The 17,704-nt window shown below is 35.1% G+C and overlaps 1 pseudogene; it reads right to left on the bottom strand.

Moving 5' to 3' along the window:
* Nucleotides 1-710: 710 nt before the first annotated feature.
* On the bottom strand, nt 711-16,959 carry LOC143645737 (ras-related C3 botulinum toxin substrate 1 pseudogene; annotated as a pseudogene).
* Nucleotides 16,960-17,704: the final 745 nt, after the last annotated feature.

Raw genomic sequence — 17,704 nt, 5'->3', positions numbered from 1 at the left:
CTTTCTTCATCCTCTACTGCATTCGACAGAAATTAACCTTTTAAAAATTGTACCCGTGACACTTTTATTCAGTTTATTTATTCTGCATATAATGTAGTGCTAGTTAAATTGCACTTCATATTTTGTCAAAATACTGTCTTCATCCTTTGATCACATCAAGTGCTGCACACACTCCAGCTGAGTGCAGCCACAGCTAAGAGCAGAATACTTCATTAGAGGAAACATGGGAATCAACAAAAGCTAATAAACTAACTTGGAAAAAATTACTATGAAATAAAAAAATAGCTATCCGAAGAGTTGAGTTGTTCTACTCATTCCATTATGACATACAGTGCAATGCTATGTAATAAACATAGATTGATAAATTATTGAATGCATTATGGCAACATCTCATTGAGGAAGCTCTCAGCCTTTACATACCTGATAATGAGTTAGACAGTGTCTGCATTTCCTAACATCAGGACCTACAATCTTCCTGAAAGCAAAGGTCCTTAAAACAATTTAGTGCTTAATGTTTGTAACACAACAACATAACTTAGTTCAAAGGGTATTTTGGCAACTCTTAATCTGAGCAAGAATAAGGGCTTTTGAAAAATAAGGTTTTAAGAAGGCTTGTAATTTAGTGGTAAATTTTAATAGAGTGTGAAAGTCTGAACTCTTACACTTTCAACAAACAAAACCTTGAAATTACTGATTGGTTCAAAATGGCCTTATGGAAAAACGAATCTGTAACAAAAACCTGGCATCAAAGGCGAAGTCTCCTCTGTTTCTGAGCAAAGCATACAAAGGTTCCAAGTGGAACAGCATAAGGAAGGAGAGGCTCTAACGTTTACAGCAGCAGGCATTTTCTCTTCTTCTTCTTGAAAGAGCACTGCTCTGATAACTTCACTGAATGCTCTCTTGAGGTCCCCTGTGTGAGAGCCCAGCACTCCAGATATTTAACAGCACCAACCTCCTTTGCCATGGACAAATTTGGGAATAGGTGATGGGACTTAGCTTCTTCCACAGTTTCTCAATCGTGTTTTCAGTATCCCTAGGATCAAGTTTAGCTCCCACTATGAGGATGGGAGTGTTTGGACAATGGTGTCACACCTCAGGACACTACTTTGCATAAATATTTTCAAATGATGCAGGACTCACAGGGGCAAAGCAAATTAAGGCTACATCTGTGGATAGGAGAGGGGGCATAATCAGTCATAATCTTCTTCTTGGGCTATATCCCACAGGCCCAGATTCATTGGTTTTCCATCTACCAAGACATTGGCAGAATAGTTATGAAAGAAAATGGGAATATATTCTCTAGTACATGAATTGGTTGTGTCACTGACCAGTAGGCAAGTTTTACCTACAGCTCCATATCCCACCACCACACACTTGATGGCCTGAACCTGGGCCACTGGCTAGGCCCAAAGCTTTGTTTTTCACCAAAGCTGGTGAAAACACAACTAATGCCATTTTGATGAATCTTTCTTTAATATTACAAAAGCTTTTAAAAATAAGATATTCCAAGTTTGCTGTTTATCAGATGATATTTGGATCTCCAATTTCTATTTTTCATAAGCTTGAAAATTTTATGATTCGATCAGTGAGTGGAAAAGTATTTGCAAAGCCCCCTTCGGGGAATGGTGAGAACGGGGAGAAATTCAACTTCCCCAAGTTGAATTCTTGATATTCTCACAAGCAGTGTGGACAACCAAAGCCATAGTCTGAGCCCCCAGTCTTGGGGTTTGTTCATATGAAACTTAACCCCACAAAGGATAGGTCAAGTCTACTTAAAATCTGGGCCTAAGAGTCCCCCCAAGAGAACCTCTTTTGTTGCTCAGATGTGGCCTCTCTCTCCAGCCAACACGACAAGCAGTCTCACCACCCTCCCCCTCTCTGCATGGGACATGACTCCCAGGGGTGTGGACCTTCCTGACAATGTGGGACAGAGATCCTGGAATGAGCTGAGACTCAGCATCAAGGGATTGAGAAAAACCCTAGAATGAGCTGAGAATTAACATCAAGGGATTGAGAGAACCTTCTTGACCAAAAGGGGGAAGAGTGAAATGAGACAAAGTGTCAATGGCCGAGAGATTCCAAACAGAGTCGAGAGGTTATCCTGGAGGTTACTCTTACGCATTAAGTAGATATCACCTTGTTGTTTAAGATGTACTGGAGAGGCTGGAGGGAACTGCCTGAAAATGTAGCGCTGTGTTCCAGTAGCCATGTTTCTTGATTGAACAATGATATAGCTTTCACAGTGTGACTCTATGTCTGTGAACACCTTGTGTCTGATGCTCCTTTTATCTACCATATCAACAGATGAGTAGAACACATGGAATAAAAATAAATAATAGGGGGAACAAATGTTAAAATAAAAAAAAAGAAATAATGAAAAGACAAATTACTCCAAATCTGTGTTCTTAAATATAAACTTAAAACATTTATAAATAATCATGAATATGTAATTGTGAATTGAGTACATACATTTTCTCGTTGTAAAGGGCTATTTATAAGATACATAAATATCCTCAAGATTTGATCTGAGTTTCCATTTTGCAGAAGGTTCCATTTCAAGGCTGGTAATTATCCTTTACTGGAGAGGAGCTCCGAGAGGTTAGATTCCATATGGCCTAGAGTTCTAATTTGTTGCGGTTCCTTTTATGTAAGAGATAAAATAACTACCTTTAGAACAGTTCAAGATTGAGTGCTATATGTTTTCCCACTTCTACTTTCAGGAATAGTAAAGGGTGTTTGCTTTTCCCCAAACCACAAAATATTCTGAAGGTGATTTTTGGTGGGGCGGTTTTAGGGTCATTCGAAGAGAACTGGCTAATTCTTTATTGCGGAACTGGCTAGCAAAGTAATGAGGTTATGTGGTAGGCAGTTTAAATGTTGGCATGCCTTAAGTTTCCTCATTTGAATCTTTTTTAACCTCCTAACTTTTTGTTAATTAATTAATGAAGAAATCTTAGAATATTAAAGGATGATGAGATAACACAAAGGATCAAATTGTCAAATCAAACCTACAGACAATTTCAAGACATAGGCGAATGTTTCTTCCTTTGGGAAAGTCCAACTTCAAAAGCAACCTAAAAGTCTTTATCTCGCACATTGCCACAGTCAGACGTGATCCCATAAATCCATAAACTCCAGATTTGTTTAATGAGCCACCTAAACAAATCAAGCATAACCTGCTAAAAATATTGAACAGTAAGCACTCTCCATTATATTTTTGTTAGTATGTTTACCAGGGGGTCTAGTTATGAGGCATATTGAGACAGATATTTGACTGAAGTCATACTGTGTAGTTTCATCATTTAGAAGAGGTTATATTTCTTGGTTTTAATAGGTTTATCATAGTTGCCTAATTTGTTGTGCTGCCTTTTAAGGTATTCTAATATGAATCAGGTATACAATATTTTCAAGGTTAACCTGGCAACTTAAAAGAGGATGAGACAAAAATAAATAAATAAAAACATTTAAAAGAGAGAGAAAAAAAGGGGATGAGCGTATGTTTCAATACTTGAGGTAGAGCTGATTTAGATGCTAAATCATGGTACCCTATGACAGGATTATGATTTATCATCATGTAAGGTTCCTTGTGCCATAAAGATAAAGTTTGTTATGTAATGGAGATGATATTCTGTACAATAAATATGTAAATATTTTAGTTTTTATTAAAAATATTCTCCTTGAAGCTTATAAGACCATTTTCAAGGAAATGATTTCCTGAAGCAATGGGCCTTTGGTGAAACATCAGGGAATAAAGGAAAGAAATCAAGAAAAATGTCACAGACTTATTTTTAATGTTTTCAATTTCATAGGTTTAATTGTAATTTTTAATTAAAGTTTTTCACTGTATGTACCCTTTTCTATTTATTCATAAGATTAGATTATCTTTTGACCCCTTTAACTTATACCTAGAATGCAATAAACTGTGAAGAGTTTAGAAGACTGAAATCTATGGCCTGCCCTTGACATGATTAGCAGTTGTTTCCTGAATAAATGATAATAAAACATGAGGTACTATTTGTAATCTACCGAGTAGGTTAACGTTTTGGTTTGCTAATGGTGCAAGAATGCAATTCAAGAAATGGATTGGTTTTGTATAAAGGGGATTTATTAGGTTACAAATTTACTACTCTAAGGCCATGAGAATGCCCAAATTAAGGTATCAACAGGAGGGTAAGTTCACTTGGGAAGGCACAAGGCAATGTCTGCTGTCCTTTTCTCCCAGCTTCAAATGGCTCTCTGAGCTTCTGACATCTCCTGTGGCATTTCCTTCTGCCTGTGTCTAGGTGTCTGCTCTCTGTATCAGCTCTGCGCTCTGTATTTTCTGCCCTTTATTCTCTTCATACTGGGCTCCAGGGAAAAGATGAAGACAACCTTGAGTGGGTAGGGTCACATCTTCATCTTATCAAGAGGTCTCACCCACAATTGGGTGGATAACATCCCCATGGAAACAACTTAATCAAAAGGTTCCACCCAAACAATAATCTGACCCCGCAAGATTAGATCAGGATTTTAAAAACATGGCTTTTCTGGGGTACAAAAAAGTTTCAAACCAGCAGTTAAGAAAGCTGGCATTTTTCTCAAATCAAGAATATTAGTTTTTGATTTATAATATTGTTACATTGTGGAAAATACAGTTTAAAAATCCACTATTCTTTTTCCATAGTTGATATTGATTATAGGAAATAATTACCAATAAGCATTAAAACACATAGATGAGAATTTATAAGTAAAGTATATACTTTCTGAATTGCATAAATAAATTTAAAGCTGTCTTTGCTTATTAAACTGTAATGAAAATTGATTTTTATGTTGCCATTAATATGAGATGTGTCTAAACTTTTCAGCTGTACAGGCAATATTTCTTTAACCTCATTTTTTTTTAGTTCCTACTTTTTATAATTTAGCAATCTAATGAATCTATATCATGAATCTGGAAGGCAATGTATTACATTTTAAATACTTTGAAGTTTGGCATACTATATCATGAAAATGATGTCTATCTTTGCTGACCCTGGGCCTGTTCATCCTCTGATCAATTCATCATTTTTCCCCAGGAAGGAAAATCACAGAGGGGTTGACTCAGTAGGAGATGTTTCCCTCTGTTAGCTGGCTTTGGGAGGTATCGGGTGGCAACTTAAAGCAGTGGAAGGGAGAAGCCAGATTATTTCTCCTTTTCCCTTTACTTCAGGAAGCTTCTCTTGGGTTCAGCTCCTGCTGGAGAGGTCCACCTTGAACCCAGTCTCCTGATGATCTGGCCCCTAGGCTCTGATAATATCCCTTCTATATGTCTCTCTAGGTTATGCATATTTGGAGCTTAATGTTTTACTAACCTCAGGTTTGCTTCTTCTCTCCTGTTTGGCCATTCAGTCTTCCATTTTAGGCAAAATCAATTCCCTATGTTATATATTTATCTGTCTCAAACACTTAGTGGTTTCAGTTTCATGGTTGAACCCTGATTGATACATTATTTATGCTATAGTTTCAAGAATGCTTATCTATAACCCCAAATCATTATTATAACTTAGAATCCTCCTCATAGATGAGCTCTTGGGGAGTCTGCATTACTCACATTTAGATTAAATAGTGTAAAGAAGGAAACTACTGAGTAATTCATCAAGGTCCTTTTCTTTTATTATAGGTAATTTATTTCTATATTCCTAAAAAGCATGGAAACTATTTCTTTTTTTATGTTAGAGAAGTTATAGGTTTAAAGAAAAATTTTGCATCAGATGCACAGTTTCCATTTACCACCCTATTGTTAATACCTTGCGTTAGTGCGGTATGTTTGCTAAAGTTACTGAAAAAACATTTTTATAACAGTACAATTACCTACAGTCCATGACTAGCATTAGAGTTCACTCTTCACATTGTTCTAGATTTTTAAAAAAAGCAATCACAGGACTGTGCAGCATAAACAGTGAAATTATTTCTTTACTGGGGATTACAGCGCTGCTGCTTCTGGAGGTGATGGTGTGTGTGTTTCCTCATATTCAGGAACCACTGGTTGAGACTGCTTTACTGCTATCACAACTAACATTTGGCTATGTTTGTTTCCTTTATCTCAGCTCTGGTAAATCCACGAAAAACAGATGAAAGCCAAATCTTTCATTATTACTAAATCCCTGATTATGAAATGTTTCTCCTAAAATGTGTCCCAAAAGGAGTGAGAGAAGCATCTGTAACTACACACAGGTTATGCTGCAGTCCCCTCAGTAGCATTTTGTCCATATGGAGCTTAATTCTGTAAACTACCTATAACTAGGTATAAAATTCAGACAAAAAGAAAAACCAGTTTATCACAACCGTCCAGCTGGTTTCTCCTTCCAAGTGATTATTTCCTATCTGAAACCCAGCCCATTTGCTGTCCACTTATATTTTTGAGCTATAAAATCAATAATAAATACCAAGAACATTCCCTTGAGAGATGAGCCATGCATTCCAACTGGGACGAACAAATGAAAGGCAGTGCCATAGAGCTGTGTGCTTCATTTTAATGTGAAAAATAACGTGAAAAATAAGGAGTTGCTCCCTTCATTAAGTTGATCAATAATTCAATGGAAGATTAAGTTTGAAATTCTTCCTGAATCCAGAAATGCTCTTTAAAAGCACCTCATTAGATGTATAAGTTCTCAATTGGTATAAACTTAGAAAGCAGTTTTGTATATTTTCCTTTCATATAATTAAACCTTACTGGTTCAAAATGCACATCCTGAGTTCTCTTCAAATTGCAATCTTGAAGTCTGCTTTACAATGTTGATGTATTGCCCTTCAAGAAAGTGTGTTATTACTTCCAAGTACCTTGACAACAGAGCTATGCTGTCTAGAAACATTTCAACTGAAGATAATCAGCTTCTTGTCTGACTTAATTTTCTTGGTGTATAAGGATATGTATATATATGTGTGTGTGTGTGTTTAAGTGTGTATATGTGCACAAACCTATCTATGCAAATATAATACAAACTTACATACACACTTATATACTCACGTACAAACATACACACATAAACATGTGTCTATTTATATAATCAAAAATTAATTATTTAGCTATGGTATATTACCCTCTCTCACAGTCTTATAATCTTGGTTTATTGAATACCCCCATAAGTGTATAAATAGATACTTAATTAAATAATCAATTATTCATGTTTTCCATGATCCTGTTCTTTATATTAGTATATATACTGAAATAAAATAAGCGTAGTTATTTTTACATTTGGTAAATGTAAATATAAGAATTGTAACACTGAAGGAAAATCATAATCAATAACTACCAATGCTATGTATTGAATTCTCAGCAATCACTGTAGGAAGTACTTATTATGAAATTCACTTTACAGGTAGGAAAACCTTTCAGAAATTAAGTTAACGAAGATAACATGGTTAACTTGTAGCTTCCTGGAAATTTGTCGTCAAATACTCCCAATTCTACTAAAGCCCATATCCTATTCATTAAACAATATTAACATCTACAATAAAAAATATCAATGCAATACAGTAAAATATATTAGAAGGCAGCCCGCAATTAAAACAAAAATTAAATACAATCGATAATAAATGAATCATATCTGGAATGGTTTATGAAATTTTCATGAAGGAGGAGAAATTTGACTAGATCTTAAAAATTAGGTTAGGTAGTAGATAACAAAGCATTGTTAATGTGCAAAATTTGGAAAACAGGAAGCGACAAGATAAGTATAAAGAAGACAAGAAGAGAAGAAAAATTTAGCTAGATGGTAACACTCGAGAAGTCAGAGTTCAGAGATATTGTTTAAAATGTTGATCACAGCTGGATTCAGAGGGTCTTGAATTCCAGCCCATGAAGTTTAAAGTCTGAACAGTATCTTGGCACATAGAAGACACACAATAAATGAATGAATGAATCTATCCTGTAGGAAATAGAGGGACTTAAATGTTGTAGAATAGATTCATGGCATACTGGCAGTACTGCTACAAAATGGTTATTCTGATGCATTATTCAGCATGGATTAGAGCTGTAGGGAAAACTGATAGAGATAATGGCAGAAGAATTAAAAGCAATGTGTGGATAAAGGACACATTTAAGAAAAGCACCCAACGGGATATGGTATATCAAGAAGTCAAATATTCTGAGTCTGGCGATGGAATATTTTAATAAAATACCATTCAAAAAACAAGAATTGCATATCAATTATGTCCCAAAGGTCCCAGATAAATGGCAGTGTAAACCAAAGAGGAGAGGGATTCATGGCTAACAAGACACAGAACAGTAAACCAAAGGGGAAAAATTCACAGATAACGAGATAAAGAACAATGTGTAAAAGGTACAGGTGCATGCGAACATGCTGATTAACCATGAGATTAGGGGGGACAAATCATAAGGGACAATTGGTTTTAATAGATTTCATCTTGAATGAATGCTGGACTTGTTCAAAAGATACATATTTCATAGCATGAAATATTACATTTCAAAAGAATACACAGTTTTCTAGTAAGGAAATCACTGGGTTAAAATGAAAACTCTGTAAAAAAATGAAAACACTGCAATGAATGGTATTTATATATTTAGGACATGTGTGTACATGTTTGTGTATGCTAGCATGTTATTTCCAGATACTATAACATAAAACACAGTTTGTTAGCTCCTTCTAAAGTATTTGAGAAAGAGAATCTTTGAGAAACAAAATCCAACAGTCTCCCATTCCATTTAGAAAAAATATATATATGTAAATATCTTTTGTGGTATTTATTATGTAAAATAGCTCTACCCTAATATTTGAATAATGCTAATATATCCTAAAATTCTATGAGCTTAAAAGTTTGAGCTGTGATGCTTTTAGAACATACACTTTATATAAACGCTCTTCTTAGAGATATAAATGCATTATATTTTGTATATTATATACAAAAGATGACAATTATGTATTGGATATTTGGTCTGTTAATACCCATAAAAACAAGAAGTCATTAGAAGAAGAAATATGTGGATTGCTTTTGGTATAAAATTCAATTTAGAATTTTTTTCAAGGAACATTTAATGAATTAAGTGATAAGTTAAACAAAATGGTCAAAATTCTTTAAATTAATTCGTAACTTTTCTTCAATTAGAAAGCCCATGATGCTTCATCTTTGTTACTTGCTTGCACACCTGTTAGAAAAAAAAATCCCAAACAAAATATATCAACAACACTACCCTGAAGAAATCCCATTTCAAATGTGATACATGCTGGTTTGAAAGAACTATGCACCCTAGGAAAGCCATGTTTTAATTCTAATTCATCTGGTGGAGGCAGCTGTTTCTTTTGATCTCTGTTCAGTACTATACTTTGGAAACTTGAATAGATTACCTCCACGGAATGTTACATACCCAATTGTGGGTATTAACATTTGATTAGAGGGAGATGTGACTCCACCCATTCCAAGTGGGTCTTGAATAGTTTACTGGAATCCTTTAATGGAGGAAACATTTTGGAGAGAGCAACAGAACCACAAGAACCACGAGAGCCCGTGCAGTCAGAGACCTTCGGAGATGAAGAAGGAAAATGCCCCTGGGGGAGCTTCATGAAACAAGAATCCTGGAGAAAAAGCTAGCAGACATTGCCCTGTTCGCCATGTACCTTACCAGTTGAGAGAGAAAGCTTGAACATCATTAGCCTTCTTGAGCCAAGGTATTTTTCCCTGGAAGCCTTAGATTGGCCATTTCTATAGGTTTGCTTTAATTTGCACATTTTCACAGATGAGAACTGCAAACTTGCAACTTAATAAATTCCTCTTATTAAAAGCCGTTCTGTTTCTGGTATATTGCATTCTGGCAGCTAGCAAACTAGAACACCATATTTTATTTAAACAGTTATGCTAGAAATGATTAAGAACAATAAATAGTTCCTTAGCTCTAGCTCTAAGTTTCTAGACTAAATTATGAATGTGACATAGTGATTTTTACACAGTTCTGCTTGATTTTTAAGGACATTTACTTAGTCTCCAAGAAATTTGCTGTTGAGAGAACCTAAGATTTGCAGGAAGGCTCTCCGTTCTCATTTCACAATTAAAAGTCTGTTTACCAAGTTAATAGAAATGTGTGGAGAACAATACAATTTGGCAGAGCAATTTTTAATGCTTGATTTTAGAAATAAATGAATTTTACCACTTATTTCATATTTTTAAAAGGGATAAAATGAAAGAAAAGTGCTGCAAGACTTGAAGAAGGGGTGGAAAAGGAAGCAGTTGGAGTGATGACATGGCAAAGACAATCATGCATCAGCACACACTCTCCCAAGGCTTCCACCCCACTGCATTTGAACTTTTGGGGGGATGTTATATTCCTTTACATTTCTTTGCTGGCCATTTTTGCCTCAAATGAGCTGAAGAAAAACCACGTGTGGTCAATGAATATCATATGAAGACAGACTAGGGGGGTGGTCATGATTATTTGAAAAATAAAATAAGACCATAAAACTAATTTCTGTATTTTCATTTTTCAGGGTATTTCTGAAAGTACAATATAAAGCTACTACAGGGTATGTTCACATAAAAACTAAGCCTCCTCACTGACAATTTTTTTTTTTTTGGTGCAAAATTCTTTCTTAAAATGCCTTATTATGACTGCATAAACAGAATAAGAAGTAATACAAAAAATAAAATTTCAGTGGAAAATCAGGAAAGTCAACTAGACCCCAAAATGATCTTTCCCCAAAGAGGATTTTCCTCTTTTGGGAAAAGATTTTTGTTTCTTTGCATCATAATGATGTTTCTCTTTTAGGATATCTGAGAAAGTTTTACTGCCATTCTTAAAATATTATAGTAGTTTCAAATAAGGATTTCCAACTACGAATTCATCAAATTTAATAGTAATGAATGAAGGCTGGGAGTAAGGATATGGACTCTTTTCCGCATGAGCCTTTTTTTGTTCCATTCTTTAACGAACAATTTATTTATCACATAGTAAGGGTTTTGCATTTATTAAATATATATTGGCTATTTATAAAATGAAGGTATTATGCTACTTTCTAGGCATTTTTTAAATTAAGAGATGATCCCAGACTTTGAATGATATAATACAACTTAAATATCCAGTTTAACATTTTCATAAATTAGGTAACATGGATGCTCAGTGTTAATAGAGTGAAGGTGGAGAAGAACAAAGGGCTACTAAAAAATAGAGTTGTGCTAAGTCATTTGAACTTATTAAAGTACATCTATCACCATTTTACATCTTTTATGTGTGAAAAAGAGCTTCCAAGCCCTGATTTTTAAAGTTTTCCAAGCCTCATTGTTTTATGCTAAATTTAGAACATCAGTGACAACATTGAAGGAATGCTTGCACATGCTTCTAAAATGGACTATAATTGCTCTCCAGCTTCTCAAATGAGCTACAGTTGTCTCCAAATTAAAATATTGGCTTAGTTTCCACCTTTTTCTATTTAAATGCAAAACATTATTGGAGTCCCAAATACTGGCTGTTAATTCTCTCACCTAAAATGTGTGTCAACTCTAAAATCATGAATGATTTACTTGTAAAGTCGTCCACTCATTTCATTTGATTAGTGATTGTCCCTTTAGTGTAATTTAACCTGAGCTTTTCTTTTCCCCAAAAGCTTCCTAGAAAATTAAGCCTGGTGTTACTTAAGAACTAACATTTCTATTTTCAATATTGGAGGTATGGTAGAAGGAAACAACATTTTTTTTAGGTGATCAAGTCCACATATTCTTGTATGGTATTTAAATTTTTCAAAAACCAAATCTTCCTGTTAGTATGAAACTTGCCATCTAGAAGGAGGGAAGTAGAAAGGAGACTGCTACTCTAAAATCTGAGCAAGCTCAAAAAAATTGTTCCTAATTTTAAAAGCCCTCATCGATATTCTAAAGTGAGGAAAAAATTGATTATTGCAAAGTCCATGTGTGCAATTAAAAAACAGAAATGAAGGAGGCATGGAGATGCGGAGTGATGGGGACTGCAGGACAGGAGTGTGGGACTAGGAGGGAAGCCAGGCCACATTCCTTGGGTGTGCTACCCTCACCAGTGCAGCCCCACGACCGGTGACTCATCCCATACCCCAAGCACCTGAACCCCATCACCAGCTCCCATTCCCAGCTCTCCAGGAGCCTGTACTGGTGCAGCCACTATGAAAGACTGTTTGGTGGTTCCTTAGGAAACTAAATATCGAATTGCACTATGGCCCAGCAGTGGCACTACTTGGTATATACCCAGAAGAGCTGAAAGCAATGACACAAACAGATATTTGCACACCGATGTTCATAGCAGCATTATTCACAATTGGCAAAAGATGGAAACTAACCAAAAGCCCATCAAGAGAGGAGTGGATCAACAAAATGTTTTGTATATACATATATATATGATGGAATATTATGCAGTAGTAAGACAAAATGATGTCCTGAAGCACATGACAAGATGGATGAACCTTGAGGACATAATGCTGAGTGGAGAGTTAGCCAGACGCAAAAGGAGAGATATTATATGATTCCAGTTTAGCATAAGGTATAATCAGAGGCTTATAATACAGTATACAGGGGACTAAGAGATACATAGAGACTAGAGATGGGTGAACCATTAGCTAATGAGGTTGAATTCCAATGTAAGGGAATAGATAAGAGTGAAGCTGATTCTCTAGTAGGTCTAGAAGTAATATTACCGTATTGAAGATGAACAAGATTGAAAGGGGTTGTATAGACCTACACATCCCACTGACTCACATTAGAAATATGAATGAGTTCTTGTAAGAATTAATTCAAAGATATGATTCTTGTATGAAGAGGGTTTAAGTCTGGGGTACAGGGGAAAACTGCTATTGCATGCTCTGAGCTATGTTCAAAAGGAAACCATCATCATTACCACAGCAACAGCAGAGGTAAATAATGGGGTGAGGGAGAAGGGTTAAGAGGAGGTTTAGATTTCCTATTTGGTGAGGGTGTGTTTATTGGTTTTCTGTCTCTTGGGAACAATGAAATAATCTAAAATTGAGAATGTTGATGGACTGTGGACTTTGGGCCCTGTACATGATAACTGATGAATGCAGGTGGCTGACAGATGCAATGATGGAGAAGTAGATTGGCGAACAGTGGCGTATACTTATCAATGAAGGTTGTGTTACTACAAAAAGGAACAACATCGTGAAGCATGCAATGACTGAAAGACAGGAAGCAGAGAATAAGAAAGAGGTCTTTAATCCTATATAGAATATTCTAATACCTGGAAACATCCTAGATTATATTAAACAGATAATCTTTCTCCCCTCCCTCAGGGGACTTTGCCAATCCTTTTTTATTATCTGCTTATTATACTCTAAGATGTTTCCAGGCATTGCAATAATCTATACAGGATTAAAGGACCTCTTTCTTATTCTGAGTTCCCTGTGTTTTACTTGTTCGAATGAGCTATACAGACCAGTTGGATTAGATTATGCACTACAGACAATTTCATTTCCAGACCAAATAAACTTTTCTTCCCCTGCTCTGAAAGAGTACACGTGGTTCTAAAAGACAGACACTGTCTTCCTTATCCCTATGTACTTGACAAAAGAAGCTCTCCAATGTCCAACGTGTATACAAAGTTGCTGAATAACAATAGTTATCAGGGAAATTCAAATTAAAACAAAAAGAGATAATATTAAAAAACACACTTAAATAACTTAAAAATAAAAGTTAAAATTAAAAAAAAGGTGCAAACCACAACTCTTGATGAAGATATTGAACAACTGGTACTTTTACACACAGGGTAGTGGTTATGTAAACTGAGTGAACAATTTTGGGAAACTGTTTGGCCACATCTACTGAAGCTGAGCAAACAAATTTTAAGACCGGGCAATTCTACCCTAGGGATTTACTCAACGGAAATACAAACATATGTGCACCAAAAGACATGTACAAAAATGTTTGTAAAAGCAGCTTGAAACCTGGTGCAACCAAATAAACTTTATTTCACATAAAGTGATGCTGTACAGTAATGCAAATGAAGGCACGGCTTCTTTTCCCAGCATCGTGGGTGAACCTCATAAACATACGTGGAGCAAAAAAAAAAGTCATCAAAGACTAAGCTCAGTGCACACCTATTTTTACAAACTTCAAAAATAAATAGTGCAAAGAGATTGTTATAGAAGGCAGCCTACTGGCTACTTTTTTTGGTGTAGTATAATAACTTAGAGTGGGCAGGAAGGAGACTTTGCTGATACTGGACATGTTCTATTATCCATTGGAGTAGAGATTGCATGGGTATGCTCACTTCGTGAGAACGCGTTGTTATACATGTACATTTTTTCACTTTATGGTGAGAAAGGATAGACTTCAATAGAAAGTTTAAATAAAAAAAGAAAAAAAACCATACATTTTAACAAGAAAATACTATTATATTCTTAAACTATCTCAAAGAAAAAAATATTTTTTAAACCAGAAAGTTAATCTCCCTGTCTTTATATTGGGTTCATGGGAAGAGTTGTGAGAATCATTTAGGAGATAAATCGGATCTTCCCTTTTACATCCTAAAGTAATTTCTCTTGCCAGAAAGAATTTTGTCCCTCAGTTTACAGATGCTGAGATGAAATGATAAATGAATTAAACAATCTACTCTCATAATAATCAGAGAATATGAAAAAAAGAGACGGAATTATTAAAATCCTGCAAGCATTCTCTATTCAATCAGAAACTCTGCTGGTAGATTCTTTTCTCATTTTAATTAGCATTACAATATTTTTTTAAAGCCCTGATTTCAGAGGAAACAGTGGATACTGAATAATTTCCTCAAATGGGAGAGCCATGTTTCATGGATCAACTTGTAAGCATTTTGTAGTTGGTAAATTAATGGTGATTTGTGAACAGCTTCTGGTTTTGCACTTCAGAAAATAGCTACATAATATCACATTACAGGGAAGACTGCGAAAGGACCCTTCTCGTTGAGCAGTGCCACCCGTTTAGTGCTCCCCAGCTGTTTCGTGATGTACTCTTTATGTGGTTTTAATTATTGTTGTTTATGATGATGGTGTTTTAATTGTTGATATAACACCCTGAGCATCTAAATGGAAGCTTCATAATAATTAAAAATATTATTATAATAGTTCTTCATAACTAAAGAAATACCCGGTGGCTTTTCTTAGTGCAAGGTTCTTGTGGGAAATAATTGCACCAAGAATCAACATATTTCCTCTGAGGCAGTAGGAGATAAGATTAAAAAGCATGTCTTTTTTGCCACCTCTAGCCCAATCACCGTTGCTCCCACTGACTTTACAGCTAAGAAAGTTTAATTATTATTATTATATTATTTTAATTTGATCACTCTGCATCAGCCCTGTTCTCCTTACTGCCGCGGCAGCATTGCTCAGCCTGAAAAGTTTCACGCAGATTATACAGGCAAGTTGTCAGTAGTAACATTTTCTTTTGATGAGCGTTTTATCTGTGTGCAATATTCGTTGCCATTCATTACTCTGACTACTGTTTAAATGTACTTATTTGTCATTAACTTAATGAGGAAAGAAATTTGCAAAACTTTCTGCATTTCTGTGTGTTTTGGTCTCTTGATTAAAATCTAATACTATTATGTCATCAGAAAAGTTTTCATTGTCACCAAAGTCATTCTAATTGACACTTTGTTTGAAGGGTAGCTCACAGATGCTTTAATCATGCATTGCTCTTTTTGGTGGACAAGAAAATAGTGATTGTTCTAAGAGGAAGGCTGATGAGTGACTTTACTCTTTCAAATGGCTTTCTGAGTTTTCTACTAAAGTGTATATATTATTTAATAATTTCAAAAACTTGGTTAACCATAAAGATAAAATAATTCCTTTGTTTTCATTAATCCTAAATTGATGTCTAGACACATAGATCAAATCTCTTCTTTATAAGCATGGACTTTAGAATGTCCCCAGTAAAGACAAGCTCTATGTAATGTATATTTACTTTATTAAATTTATTGCTAAATTTATGAGCTAATCCAACCGATGTTTACAGACTTCATAAAGGTGAGATTATGAAAGACAGTATTGTGTTTTTCAGGAATGGTATCCTATAAATAGTCACATTAATCTCAACCTGAGAAATTTAAGACTCAAACAATAAGCATTGTTACTAGTCTTTGCATGTCTAAAAACTCAGAATGATTTGATTCTATTGCCTTTTTGAAAACAAAACAACACCCAAAAATAGAATTGGCAGATTTGAGAACATGAAAAACATCAAACACTTTTTAGAGAAAGCATTATCAATTAATACTATAGTGCTACAATTTCATCCTGAATGTTTTTGAAGGATTAAAGATGAGCGGTTATAGCACCAGGTTGCATGTGAACAGAGAATATATAATGCATACTTTTTCTATTTTAATGAAAAGTATTTTTAACTAACCTTTAAGCATATTAGTTTTATTTCAAATTTTTAAAAATTTTATTTCAAAATTAAAATTTTAAGAAAAAATAAAACCTTTAAGGAAAATAGAGCATACAATGGTTACCCTCCTAAGTATAATTTTAATCTGTAAAAAAAGGGACAAAATGCATTAATTTATTTCTTTTTAAAGTGATCACTGCCATTAACTATTAGCTGGAGAGATCTTTGACTTTTACTAGTTTCTAATGGGTGGAACACAACAGTGGGAGTTTCTAAAATAGATGGTAGTAAACAAATACCTTTTTTTGTTTTCACAACTGAGATAAACATTTTGCAAACTATGAATTCACTTTTTGCTTCTGAATACTAAGAGGTAGGCATTAATCTTGACAACTAACTGAATATCTTCATTTGTCCATGGTCTATAAGCTCAGAATTTTAGTTTCATGACACCACTTAGCTGCACACATAATTCTTTTGATGGTACTCCTGGAATTCTTGAGCTGTAACATTGACAAGCCTCTCTCCAGGAATAAAGATGGACACTCTCGTTTTCTTCTGTTGTACCTATTTCAGAGTTTTTATACTTCGTAGCACATGTTGACTTACATGTTCATCTTTCTCCAATGTAGTATCAAAAAACCATGTCGTCATAGTCCTAGGACTTTCACAGTGACAGACCTTAAGTGCATGTTCAATAGGTAATTTGTAAATGAGTAAGTGAATGAATTAATGCTTTTGTAAATCATATCGCATTGACCCAGAGATGTTTATATCATGCTTTAATGGTAATTTGGGAGGCTATGCTGGTTTGAAAAGATGTATGTACCCTAGAAAAGCCATGTTTTAATCCTAATCCCATTTTATAAATCCAGCCATTTCTTCTAATCCTTATTCAATACTGCATGTTTGAATCTGTAATTAGATCATCTCCCTGGAGATGTGACTCAATCAAGAATGTTTGTTAAACTGTCTCCACCCATTCAGGTGGGTCTTGATTAGTTTACTGGAATCCTATAAAAAAGGAAACATTTTGGAGAAAGCTAGCAGATGACACCGTGTTTGCCATGTGCCCTTCCAGCAGCACCATGAAGCAGAGAGTCCACCAGCCATCAACCTTTGAAGATGAAGAAGGAAAACACCTCTCGGGGAGCTTCATGAAACAGGAAGCCAGGAGAGAAAGCTAGCAGATGACACCGTGCTCACCTTGTGCCCTTTCAGCTGAGAGAGAAACTATGACTGTGTTCACCATATGCCTTTTCACTTGAGAGAGAAACCCTAAACTTCATCGGCCTTCTTGAACCAAGGTATCTTCTCTGGATGCCTTTGATTGGACATTTTTATAGACATGTTTTAATTGGGACATTTTCTCAGCTTTAGAACTGTAAACCAGCAATTT

This window comes from Tamandua tetradactyla, chromosome 9, assembly GCF_023851605.1.
Source record: "Tamandua tetradactyla isolate mTamTet1 chromosome 9, mTamTet1.pri, whole genome shotgun sequence".
In the NCBI taxonomy this organism is placed as follows: domain Eukaryota; kingdom Metazoa; phylum Chordata; class Mammalia; order Pilosa; family Myrmecophagidae; genus Tamandua; species Tamandua tetradactyla.
This window is presented reverse-complemented; position numbering and strand designations above follow the sequence as displayed.